The 14,109-nt window shown below is 38.0% G+C and overlaps 1 long non-coding RNA gene across 1 annotated transcript in view; it reads left to right on the top strand.

Annotated features, from left to right (window-relative positions):
- Window positions 1–14,109, top strand: part of LOC148153444 (uncharacterized) — a 49,796-nt gene that overhangs the window by 34,116 nt on the left and 1,571 nt on the right. Inside the window, exon 2 of the long non-coding RNA XR_015761650.1 lies at window positions 10,881–10,971. This is a non-coding gene — a long non-coding RNA (uncharacterized LOC148153444). The remainder of the gene's footprint in view (window positions 1–10,880; window positions 10,972–14,109) is intronic.

The raw sequence follows: 14,109 nt of genomic DNA, 5'->3' as shown, positions 1-14,109 counted from the left end.
ATCAGAATATCATCTTAGAGAGGGTCCTCCTTCTGTCCAAAACAAACATTTCATGTTATGATTGCATGATCCTGCTGTTATTACTGTATTGGTTTATTCATTAGTTCATTCTGCCTGGGGTTCCTATAGAAAAGCAATGTGTGTGGAGCATTGCTTTATATGAAAGGTGCTCCTAATAAAACTTAATAAATAAAACCAGAATCCTAAGTTTTATTTTAAGTTGCAGACAGGAAACTGAATAGATTTACAACTTGATTCTTTGAAAAATGTTTTTCTTGCAAAAATATAGACCAGCATCAACTGATAATTCCTCACAACTTGGATGTCAACAAAAGTTAATCTGTTTCAAAAAGGGGTCAAAATATCATTAAAAAATGTCCTATTGTCCCACCCAGTATTTGACAAACATTTCCATCCCGACTTCCCAGCATGCCCTAAATCTGTTAATCCAGATCAGATTAATGGGTGTCATGATCCTCACCTCTTTGTGTTTCTGTTGACTGGACTCACCTGTTTTCGGTTGGCCCCTCTGGTATGTAAATCTGCAGTATGTAACTTTTATAAAAACGGTCACTGTCGTGAGACAATTTGTGAAAAAATCAAGCTCCTCTGCCTTCTCCCAGTGCTAACTAGAAGCAACCAATCAGAGCCAGGAGGCGGGTCCTAGTGATGTCAATCACAATCTCGTATGGTGCTGCTCATCCCACCTCCTTCGTCCTCCCTTGCTCTGCTATGCTGCAGCTAGCATAGCCTGTTGTGAATGCTCATGCTAGTTAGCATAGCCAAACAGTTTTCCTGTAACAGTAAGTTGTTTCTCTTCCATTAGCACATTTAGCAGTGTGTACATGATGTGATTGACAGCACTAAGACGCTCCCTCTTGGCTCTGATTGGTTGTTTTTGGTCGGGAGCATTTCTTTAGACAGCAATAGCAGCTCAGGAAGGAGATTGACCTTTTCACAGATTATGTCTCATAACAAATTGGTACGACATGGTGACAAATATATATATATATTTTTTAAATAAAAGTTTAATAGTCTTGATATTCTGCTCACTTGTGGTCAGGTCGGACTTTTCCCAGTTGCGTCTGTTACCTCAACTCTGATCTTTCTGGATAAAATCTAGCGTTTCTCACTCACTGAACTTTGATCTCTTCCCAATTTTCCGTGTAGTAGCAGCAGTTTTTTGCAGCTAAGTTTAGCTTTGTTTTAACGGACTGTTAGCTCTCAGGTTGACCCCTCTAATGGAAGCGAATGTCAACACTGAGATCGCCTCCTCTGTGTAACAGAGGAGGCTGTATCAGTAGACAGTATTTATTATTCCTTTAAAAGGAATAATAAATACTAGTAAAGGTAACTGTTTTAGGAGTTTAAGGTGAATTTGATCAAAGTGTCGCCTGTTTTCCATTAGTTTAGATGTGTTGACTTTCCACCCACACTTATATGGAGGGACAGCTGTCCCTTCCCACTCCGTCCTTATCGACTGCAGAGCCGGCTTTTCCTGCCGCTCACTTCCCCTCAGAGGTGGGCTGGAAAGATTCTGCAGGAAAAACAGGGAACCACAGTGTACAGGCTGATAACGACAGAGCTCGTTAATCATCTTTTATTTATTAAAGCAAGTCTTAATGTCAAGTGAAACCAGCTGCCACGGATTTCTTTGAAGCTCCCATCAGAATGTAAAACAAGTGATAAGGCTTTTTTTTTATGGATAAACGTCTGCTTATCTGCAACAAAACATTGAGGCGTTTGATAATCTTCTTAGAAACGCTGTGCTCTTATGGTTTTAGGGATTCTCACAATGTTAGCAGCTCACAAAGCATTTCTATCAAAATACTGAAATTTGCTTTAAAAGTAGGATCAAAAATCAGTGGATTGCTGTAGAACAATGTCCAAATAATTTACTGTTAGTAAAACCTGCAGCTAAAATGGAAACATATTGAAAAATGTAAGTGGTCATGGAGTGTTTGGTGACCAATGTCTTTAAATATATACACAATATTGTCCTTAAATATAGTTAGAAAAGGAATTTCTGGGGTTATTTCCCTTTTTTTAATAAAATTTCTACGTTTTTAATGATAAAGTGAAGTTTAAAATAGATCCGTACAGCTTTGACCTGGGGATTCCCTTCACATCCTGCTGAGTCACACACATTTACAGGATGGGGATTATTTTTCTCAATCCAACTCCACTACGACGAAGCCGTCTGCCACAACCAGATGGTGAGAAAACAATGGATGGGTTGGAGGTGAAGCCAAAGATTTCCTCTGTCACCTGTTTATTATGTCCGAGTTGGGCTATTTTTCCTGAATTTTAAACTTTGTCACCCTTTTTTAGCTCTTTATAATCCCAAGACTCCTTTCAAATGGACAGTTGGAAGATTCAAAGTTGATTCTAAGATGTTCGGTTCTTATCTTGGCATTCCTCGTTTCCTTTAATACCCCCAATTCCTTGACTGCGGTGTTTTGATTGAAAAAAAGTAATTAAAATCGTACGTGAATAAGTTTGTTCAGGTGAAAAGTCATTTAAAAACGGGCTGTGCCATCATCCTCACCTCTTTCTGTCGTCTTCTTTGTCATTTCTACCAGTAGTAACGTCCGGTTGTTGAGCTCATGACTCGTGTGATGCAATTTTTGATAAAGTTTCAATATGGCCACAAAATAGCCTTTTTCTACTCGTGAAATTTTACATAAATGTCAATTTAAATGTCAAATTGCACAATTTTAAGATGAATGAAAATGCTGTCCTGTGCATCTCTGTATGGATGGATAACCATCTGAAACAAACAAATTGATTTTTTTTTGTAGATCAACGTTATTACAGTTTTTCAAGCTTATCATAAAACCATTGGGACTGGGGATAAAGTCTGGAAACAGTTAATCGTTTTTAATTTTATGTCTACAACTGTAATCTCTGTTCTCCAAAATAAATTATATTCATGCCTCTAAGATTACAAGGATGGAGACTTTTGTACAGTTCAAAGGAATGCTTTGCATCTGGAGAAGCTCAAGGCTTTTGTGAGACAGTTGGCACCAGCAGCACCCCGCTTATCTCTTATCTGCACAGATTTATTAGGTCTGCGAGGCTTAGATTCTTCTGTCACTAAAAGTAGGTCCTATACGCAGATTTTTTTTTTTTGTCTAACGGCAAAATGGAGGAATGGAGGATGTAAAATTAATCATGGCTGCTTTGATAAATTAAAAACCTCTATTATCTTTGCTTTTGGAAAGAGTGACATTGTTTTTCTGAAATTTATGGTCACTTTTTGACCTAATTTAGTTAAATTTTCCTTTATTTTTATGTTTAACCCAATACTTTCTGTAGTTGATCTTTATTTCCCTCCTGTGTGATTCATAACTTCTGGCTCCATTGCTCTGAATGTAGAGTTTTAAACTTTGCAGTTTTTAAATTTGGAGACTTATTGGGTCAATGTGTCAACTAGTGGTTTAAAAAACCATAAATGAAATTCTCAGTTTCTGCTAAGATATTAGGATTTCAACTTTAAAATCTTGAGAGAGATGTGAAGGAACTGGCATCTACAAATGAACTCTTCGTAAACGTTGCATACTTTATGAACCAGGCAATGAAATTTTAAGCTCAACAGATTGGATAAAAGTCTCAAAGGAGTGGATTTAGTCTTTTCTTGAAATATTAATAACAGTAGTAGCTGCTGAGTAGTCCTGGAGGGCATGTAGATCATTCACTGGGGAGGCAGCGCATCATCCTGAGTAATCTTACCAACAAATGAGCAAAATGCAGCCAAAGTGGAGACAAACTCAAAGTAAGGAGGCTGTGATGCAAATCTGCCTGCTGCCAGCTTTAGTCATTCTCTTGTACAGTTTTGAAGATCATCTTCTGTGCTTTGAAAGAACATCAGTTTCTCCTTCAAAGTTTCTTGTTTTCTGCTTGGCCTTTAATTATTCTCTCTTTTTCCCCCCTAACGTTGTAACACAGTTTGGCGTTGCTTCTGCTCTGCAAAAGCAACTTTTGATTTAGATTTAACTTACAAAGAGCCAATCTTTGGCAGTGGTCTTGATCAATACTTTTCCAGTCTAAAGGTCTTGGAAGGTTTTATTTGGACCTGTGCTGCTTCTTTACTGATTTCTAGTCCAGATCTTACACCACCTAACCATGAATGAAGAAGCCTTTAGTTTGCCAAGCTGTGGACTTGAGCTGTTCATCTCAATGGCTGTTGACCTAAATAGCAATTTAACTAACCTTTGACATGAGCAGCTGTTAATCAAATTAGCAGGTAACTTGAGTACCCTTTAGAGTGAGTATCATTTGGGTTGAGTAGTTGTTAGCTTAAGTAGCTGATGCCTCCTCTAGCCTTCAGAGTAGCTATTAGAAGAAATTGAATAACCCTCAGAACAAAATAACCTGTGGCTTTGCTAGCCTGTAGCCTTTCGTTGAATAGTTGCTAGCTTCAACGTTGCTAGCTATGTTCTATGACTTTAGAAGATAGTTACTCATAGAACAGTGTAAACCAATCTACTGGGTTTCTTAATCAAACTGGATAGTTTAATTTCACAGTCTAGGTTCAGGAAGAGCGCAACACAAAATAAGGATACCACTGACCACAGAAACGAGGTTTAAGGGAGAAAATAATGAAATTCAAATCAGGAGCAAAACCAATAAGCACAAAACAGTTCTGCAAACAAATCTGCAAAAGAAAAACAAATTAAATGGAAAGCCTTTCAAAAAGTTAAAAAATCAGAGTCCATAATGCTGCATCAGATCCACAGTTCTCAACAAAAAGTTAAAAACCCTTCCAAACAGGCCTCGCAGTCTGACAGAGGAAGTGAGGAAACAGGAAGTGACATGACTCTTAATATACCCTTCAGCAGAGCAACAACAACAGTTTGGTAACCAGGTTCAGCTGTTGAACCCTGGATTCCAACAGTGTGGCCTTTGGTGGAGTCAAGTTTATTTGTATAGCCCATTTCAGCAACAAGGCAGTTTAAAGTGCTTTACACTATAAAAACATAAAACCGTAACCAATCAAACAATGCATTTTGACAAATGCCATCATCAAAATTACCAAGCAAATACACATCAACCAACGCTCCACCTTCTACCAATCAAAGGCAACTCTAAACAGGACCTTTATGTGTAAACGCCACACCAAGTAAAAATCTAATAAACAATTTCAAAAGTCTTGTTTTCATTGGATAAAACCTTTTTTAAAGTGGAGCCATTGGAAATTGATGCAGCTGATGGAGAGAATTAGTCGGGTCGCAGATGCAGATGGCCGTAGAGTACAGCAAAGTTATGGCTTCTGCTGTGACCCAGACTTTCCACCACTCTAACAATAACAGTCATTAATCTCCTATATCCCATCTTATCTCTCCCAACAGAGGCTGGATGCTCATGGCACAGTGACCACATCCTGCTGTATGTGTGTGTGTGTGTGTGTGTGTGAGAAGAGGGGAAAAATGGCGGCATTCTGTCCTTCTTCGCACTATTCATCTTTATTAGGCTGGAATTATATCATCAGTCTGTGTTATCTTTAAATTGAGACAGAGATTAATCCATCTTTTTCTCATAACTACTGTGTGTTTATGCTGATGGTGAATATTATACTGCTCCTTAGATGGGTAAAAACCCACATCTATTTAATCCAAAAGTCATCGGATGATTTGTTACCACAGCTTTAACTGTTTAACCAAATATCTCCTGGGATTGGAAAACGACCAGAAATTTACCTTTGAAGCAACATGTCGATTACACTTAAGCTGCTGCAGTAAGTTTCCAATTTGAGGCAGGAGACACAAGTATCAATTACAGATTGGCCACATTTTTCAATGAACAGATGTATCAAAGTTACAGTGATAAATGCTTACAACATAAAGAATATGGAAAAAGGAAAATGGTTAGAAGTTTATCTTTTGTGGGTAGCATGACAGGTTTGTCTTTGATTCAGAGATTAGGAGCATGATGGGACTCTTCATGATGTCAGAAAATAAACTGTCATGCAATTTGTCAGATATTTTGGAAAAGTCCTTTAAGAATCCATCATATCTTTGGATTTTACTTTTTAGGTGTCATAACTTTTAATACATGTTTACATTTTTAGTTTGAAAGCAGAATTTTGTGTCTTTCTTCTCAAAACTTGTAATGTTTGTGCTCAAAACTTTTGCTCTTTTTCAAATATTCATTGTGCTCTCTCAAACCTTTCTCCTTGCGCTCAAATTTCTCTGCTCAGATCAAATCTACACTTGCAAACTTCTCTGTTCCCCCCAATCATTTTCTGCTCACGTTTGGGACAAAATGGTAGCGTCGCCTAGCAACCTCTCAGCCAATAGAATGAAAGTATTATACTCTGTGCGCTCGTCTCCTTCTAGTGGGTGTTTCTGTGTGGCTTTGAAAACAAAAGACACGAAATCCTGCTTTCAGACTGAAATTGTGCGCGGTAGAATTATGGCAGGAAAATTCCCCCATAGTTTCAGACAGCCTTGCAGTTTACACACAGGCTAACCGCTAGCTTAACAATTGGCTATTCACCCCAAAGATACCAAAGGCGACTCTGTTGTAAATCTGGTCTGAATCTCCCTAGTATTTACATCTGTCTATAATCAAGCTGAAATTTATTCCTTTTTGCTTTTTTAAAACTAGATATATTTTTAGGAAGTTGATTTTTTTTCATATGAAAAGTCTGAAAATTGATATTTTTGTTTAAACATCCAAATTTATGCTGAGAGCAAATTCCATGATCTCCTATTTCTCTGAAGGATGTGTAGGAATCCCGTCGGCAGCCGTTCAGGAGTATAATCATAAATTTACAGAGCACTTGCTCCAGTTAAAGGCCACAGACTTTCAGGTCTGCAGGTGGAAACGAATAAATTCAAGCAGAGCAGTTAACATCTGCTCGGCCCTTACTGGGAGCAGGACAGGAAGAAATGATAAAACGAGACGCAGAACTCATTGATTGTTCTTTTTTATGAGTCTGTGTGGAAATGCTGTTCAGTAAGTGGGCCCATGTGTGTTTGATGGTAAAACACCAGCAACCACAGGCATGCCGTTTGATTACAGGAGACAAAAAGCAGTGTGGCTTCCTGTGGGGAGTGGGAGGCGCGTGGTGTCTAGGTCCAGATTTATTCCAGGAGTCTCCTCTTGTCACAACCTCACAGATAATCTCCCCAAACAAAGACTGAAAGGTGTGATGGAAGTGAAGTGTCTGAGCACTCTGCCAGCATGAAGGCGTACATCCTCTCATCTTCTGACGAAACGCCCAATGAACCCCAATCCTTAAACTCTGAGCTGTAATGGAAACAGATTTACATAATGCCTGGCAAAACTGTAATGTCTGGCAAAAACATAGCGCGGATTGATTCTGGTTTACTGGAAAAAGTCTACCCAGTTGAAAACATAAACTTTGACAAAAAAGAGCCCAGTTGAGGACAAATTAGCCTCAGAGAAATGGCTCAAACAAAAAAGGTACTGAAAGAGTGATGATTGTTTTCCACTGAGGTAAAACGTTCAGCAGTCCTGACATTAGATGCACGAGGAAATCAGGAATATGAAGTCATGGGAAACAGACTGGTGTAAAATTAGTCACTAATTATATTATAACCTAACATCAGGTGTACAAATTTTAAGATGTTGCTTCAGGTCATTGAGATTTGGAGACATTTCTTAAAGTCACACTACGGCATTTTAACGAGGTTGTAGGTTGGATTTTGGTCATTGTAACACCTGGATTCTTTACGTTTTTAGCTGTTTTGATTCTTTTTGTCAGCAGTTCTGTCTTTCATTCTTTCTGTTAGATTTTCTGCTGCATTTGGAAAGACATTTGGCCTCTTGTTAGACTCCTGAAAACTTTGGTATGTCGTGGCGTTCATACTCAATTCAATAACTGCAAATCACCCAGGCCTTGTGAATATTAAACAAACCTAAACCGTGATCCTTCCAACACTTCTCCTGACAGTTTCTGTTAAGTGTTTGTGCTGATATGCTGTTGGTTTTCTTCAGGCATATTGCTGTAATTTTGCTGAAAATGTTATTTCCGCAAGGATATTGTTCTAGAAAGTTTGACATTGATTTAACTTTGCACAGACGGACTGTCATACGCACTTTAGAGAGAGGAGGCTTTCTTCTGGACATCTTTTTTCTCCTCACTTATCCCGTCATGAATATAAACTGTTATGTTATTTTTTCCACCATATTAAAATGGAAACAGCCTTTATTTTTCATGACTGCTGCTTAAAGACAAAATATGACCGACTCCCAGAGCTTGCAGAAATAAAACCAAGATGACCAATTTAATTTTGCACTTATTTTCTCAATAGTTTTTTCAGTGTAAGTTTTACTTTTCTTTGCACGGAATTGTTATTTTGCACTCAAATATTTAGTATTAGCTGCGGTTGTTCAAGTGGATTTCCACAATGAGATTTGTGTTTTATAATCACCATCAAAGTCCATCTGTACATGAAGAGCTTTTATTTTCCCCACATTGAAGAGCAGCTAAAGTCACAGAGCAAAGTTCAAACTTAATCTTGGGCCTTCGGTGTTCGTGTTGCCGTCTCTGCATGTTGAATCGTTCAGTTATCTCAGAGTAATATTTTTATTTATTTATTAATAAGCTGCTGCCAATTTAACATGAGTTTCCTTCTGTTTAAAATCAGGAGAAGGTTCTTTTGGGGAACACTCTGCTTCTAATTTATATTTCATGCATTTCAGGCAAAATACTGTAAAACTTTCCAATATCGTCCTCTTTTTTTGCTGTTGGATGACTTTGTTCTTTGTTTTCATGGCATGCTTTTTATTTCCTCACTTTCACTTGGGTCCAGACTGCATTCCTTCAAACTAACAAAAAATTAATCCAACCTGTAAAACGGTTCGCATTTCATCTCAAAAGCCACGAGAACATTAAGCTTTTGATTTCTGTAACAATCTTCTTTTGGGACAGAATAGATGTAGAAAATTCACTTTCACAAGAGGAAAAAAAATACTGAACCCATTGATAGAGAAAAAACATCCAAACCAAATGGAAAACTAACCTCCTCCCCCCTGGATGTTAATAATTAACTACTTTTTCTGGAAAGATGGGTTCAATTCATCAGCCACACTTGGGTCTGATTTGACTGGAAAGGGTCACAAAAGTAATTTTAAGGCTTTGACTCAGATTGAGTAGAAATGAAGAATCAGCCAAGATGGTCTGGAAAACACTCAGTTTGAAAAGCAGTTTAAATTTTACGCTCTTCATCCCAATACAGACAAAAACACAAAGAATCAACAAGTAGTTTTGGTCTAGTTTCTAGTGAACATCTTGGTGCACTTGAAATAAAACAAAACTAACTCAAAAGTAACTTTTCAGAAACAGAATGGTGAAATAAAATGCCAGTGGAACTGGTACTTTTCATATGGACTTAAAACAACTTCTATCTTACTGAAAAGTTACTTGTAAGTCAGTTTTCTTATTTCAAGTGTACTAAGATGTTTGCACTAGACACTAGGCAAAAATTATTTAATTTAGTTTTTGCAGAGTACAAACCCAGGTGCATCATAAATCATAAGCATGTTTTGTTCATGACTAAAATTGATTATTTTCTCATAAAATGTGTCAATTTCTCCTATTTGAATTTGCATAAAATGCTTTATTGGTTTTGATTGTGTATGAAGCGGATCCAAAATGGAAGCTGGATCCACTTCATACATCATCATTCACATCATTTACCTCTGGGAAGAGGATGATGAAGAGTTTTAATAAAGAAACTGCTGAGGTGATGAGGATGGAAGGTGAGGCAAGAGAATGAAAACAAATGGAAATAAATACTAATCTAGTAAAACCAATCTAAAGCAAAAACTGTGGGAATAAAAATGTCAAGATTTGAAAAACCAAACAGTAAAACGGAGAACAAAAGCTAAGTCAAACCAACAATAACTTTATTAGGTTTTCCATCTTGTAGAGCTACATCAGCTGAAACTCTGGGCTGTGCTGCATGTTAAAGAAATCCCACAGTTTAAATGGTTACTCTGAAATGCTGGCCTCATGTCTGGATGTTGCTACAAGTGTCTGCAGTTATTCCCTATCCTTCCTGATAAATGTCTGTTTATTTATTTTAAATTGTGGATTAATTAGCAACAACACAGAACAAGAATCAGACATGGAGAACCAACATTTAGCTTTACACCTTTCTAATTCAGAACAAACTTAGAAAGTATTACCTACTTAGCAACCCAGAGCAACTGGAACCAACATTTGGATTTAAAATTAAACATGGAGAACCAACATTTAACTTTATACTGTTTAGTTTATTGGTTTTATAAATTGTGGAGGACTTAGACCAACATTTAGCTTTATACTTTTAATATGGGAGAAAGACCTAGAGAAACTCCTGTTACTTTACTTAGCAACTCAGAACAAGAATCAGAAATGGAGAACCAACGTTTAGTTTTATACTTCTCTAATCCAGAACAAACTTAAGATCCAGATAAACTCCTGTTGGTTTATAAATTATGGACTACTTATTAATATAAAACATGGGGATCCAGTACTTTTGGTTCCCCTTTTACCTCTTTGTCTTCCTGTTTGAATTTCCTTCTAATTCATGTGAAGCTCTTTGAACTGCCTTGTTGCTGAAAAATGTGCTATTTAAATAAAATTACCTTACATTACCTTAAGTCTTTATAAAGGTTGAGACTGTCATTTCGACAGTCCAAATCTGATTTTCTGAAGTGCTGAAAAGCTTGAAGCAGGACTTTGTTTGTGTAGTCACTGTCACGTCTTTTCTCCATCAGAGCCCCACACCCCACTTCACCTGGCCGCCATCACCTGGAAAAGCCATCACCTGCCCATTTAGGGAAGCGGTGGCTGTGTGGACTCCAGCAGGGCGGCGGCCCCTCGCTGAACGCTGAGTGACTTTCAATATGCTCTCTCTTCACAGATGTTTGTGGAGCGACATCACCCTCCGTCTGTCCTTGAAGAGGATCGAGGATAATGGGTTGCAATGCTCTGTTGGCAGAGAGCTGATTGAGGTATTTGCTCAACACAAAGAACAAAGATGGCGTCAGTCAGGAAGACTAAGACCTGAGTTTGGATGGTTAGACACACTTGGGGGACAAATCCAACCTATAATTCTCCTTCTGAAAGAAGGATCTCTGCACCCAAACTAGTTCTGTGGTTCATTGTTTCTGCCCACTTTCTTCCTTCCTTTCTTGTTTGGACAAGTGCTATAAACAGACACAGAACACTAAAACATTTACAGCCTTGGCTAATTTGCAATGCACGATTTAGTGTCTTAGTCATATTTGAAAGTGCAGATGCTTTTTAATTGCACACCCATTAAAAGTTTATAATGTCATTCCTCAAAAGTGAAATCCCTGTTCTGTCAGAGGCTGGTAATAATTTAAAGAACGATGCCACAAAGACATCCACCCTTAGTTAGCATAGCATGTGGTGAGGCTGCTGGTTTCCTGTAAACTTGGAAAGTAAACACCATCCCAGCTGAAAAGAAAGCCGTTGTGGACATCTTGAGACAGTCGCTTGCGTAATCTCAAATTGGATTCTTGATGATAATCCACTTTATTTACCACATTTCTTTGACTTTTTGACCAATTTTTAACAGCGCCGTTTAAAATCTGTAATTCTTCCTCATTTATGATTAGGTTCATTTGACAAAATCTGTTTTTGAAGCGTTTAATTCTCCAGTTGTCGGTCAAGCCAGTCAAACAAAACCAGTAACTGACCAATTGACCGACATGCCTCTAATTCTAAAGATTTTAGATGTTATAAATTGTTATAATGTAATAAAATGGCAATTACCAAAGAATCTCAAATTCTCCAAGAAAATACATACTTCATTGGAGAAATGTCTGTACGTCTTTTTTCTTGTTTTCAAAAGAAATGTGAAAATATATCAATTATACTAGAAGGCTAACAATACACAGCTTTGGAAAACAATTTAAGAGACCCTGCAAAGTTACCAGTTTGTCTGATTTTACTCTTTACAGGTTTATGTTTGAATAAAACGAACATTGTTCTTTTATTCTATGAACTACCGACATGTCTCTGAAATTCCAAGCATAAATGTAATATTTATTTGCAGAAAATAACAAAAAGATGCAGAGCTTCCAAACGTCAAACAATGCAAAGAAAACAAGTTAATATTCATTTAGAAACAACAATATTAATGTTTTAACTCAGGAAGAGTTCAGAAATCGGTATTTGGTGGAATAACTGGAGGTTTCCAGTGGGGTTCACTTCATTTTTTCCAGATCTGTGCGCGCGTGAGAGAGAAAGTTTGAGTGTCAAAAGCAAATGAGGAGGATTAGCCATGCTTGCCAACAACTGATGTTATTTAGGACACGTTGCTGTGAGAAATCATCTCCGCTGCCTGGATATTTAGTTGTTGGCATGTCTTGTTACAACAGTACCTAACAGGATAAATAAAGCAGTTAGATCGAAGTGACTGCCATGTCTGGATCCGGCCTGAATGTGATCACAGTGAGGTAAAGGGTGTTGGTTGGTGCAGGACTGAGCTAACGCCGACCCAGAAATATGCCAAAGCCGACCGAGCCAAGACATGAAGTAATCATCTTCTGCAGATCCTTGACCTTTATTCTTTCACTTCCACATTTTTTTCCAGGCAACACCTGCGGCTGCTTAGTCAGAGAAGAGTTTTCTATTTCTCATCTTCCTCGATGTTGGTTTGGTACAATTTGACGAAATAAAAGATGCTCACGTTAGCTTATGATTGCCTGTCTCTCTGGAAAGATGTGAAGCAAACATTAATCTTACATAATCTCCTTCACATGAGCTTTTTTAAGTTATGTGCGTTCTCAATTAACTAATCGTCAGGACAAACTAAAGTCTTGAGCAGACTCAGACCAACCACAGTTGCAGAACGGCTGTGTGTCGAGCAGAGCAGCGGATGTTGCAGATGTTTTGCATCATTTCACTCACTTTATGGTCACTTAGTGTAATTTTGCACTGATTACATCCTTGTGGTCATTTAAAGAGCCAATCTTTGGTTGGCGTCCTCATTTTTCTCATTCTTAAGGTCAGGATACACCTCTTCTTGGTTGTCAGACGTAATTTGTACAACTCTCTGTGGTTATTTGCATCTGATGCTAGTTGTGCTTTTGGCTGCGTCTTGGTCCCTGGCGAATCGCTCCTCATTTAGGTTTATCCTGCATTTAATTGCGCCTCTGTGGTCTTGGTGACATTAGATTACATTGCTGAGTTTTGTATCATCACAAATGTGAATCGGGTTATCTTGAGAAAATTTTAACTGATTGCAGAAAATGAATTAAAAATGATTGTTTTAATGGAAAGTGCAGTACAAAGTGTCTTTAAATCTGCTTCAGGAATGGTTTCTTGGCTTTCTGCACATCATTTCCTTAACTTAATCAATGCCCTCCTTTGTTTTTTACCCATAATTTAATTTGCTGTGTAACCAGCTTTGATGTCTTTGTGGGTGTGGATTACTTGCTTTGTTGCTGACATCTGAGAATTCAGTTACTGTAAGGGAACCTTCCTCTTTACACCTTTATTTTCTAGAATATTGATGTCATATTTCTCACTGTAATCTTCAGTTGGACATGAACATCTTTAAAGAACCTGATGGTTGTTATATTCCCATGCAGTTGAGATGAAAATCTAATCTAACAGTTTACCATAAAGTTGAACCCATGAATTTTTTTGAACATGCATCCTGTCATTTTGCGGCTCATTTAGTCACCGCCACTCCCAACATGGTAAAGAAAAATAACATTATTATGTTGTTAGTTGAGATTTGAATCTGGTCCAAACACATCAATGGTTCATGCTCTGAACTAACAGGCTTGAAAAACTGAGTGAAAATCTTAACATTGCTCTCCGTAAAGCGAAGTGGTCCATCTGGAAAAGCTTTTCGATTGAGTCCGAAGAATCGGATTCACCACCAGCCACGGCGTCAGCTGCCGGCGGTCCGACTGGAAGAGCTGGAGTGAGTGATGGAAGTTGAGTTTTTACGATCCAGTGGGTTTTGTCAGGGCAGGAAACGATTGTCCAGAGTCGGATGTTAATACCAGACGGTTGAACAAAACTGATACCAGAACTCCCACTCTCGTGAAATAGAAGTTCCCTGATGGCATTTCCTCACCTAGACAGAGAATCGCTTTATGATGCACATT

Source organism: Poecilia mexicana, unplaced genomic scaffold (genome assembly GCF_051168715.1).
Source record: "Poecilia mexicana isolate PSO_F unplaced genomic scaffold, ASM5116871v1 scaffold_20, whole genome shotgun sequence".
Taxonomy (NCBI): Eukaryota; Metazoa; Chordata; class Actinopteri; order Cyprinodontiformes; family Poeciliidae; genus Poecilia; species Poecilia mexicana.
The sequence above is the reverse complement of the archived record's forward strand: the minus strand, read 5'-3'. Positions and strand labels throughout refer to the sequence as shown.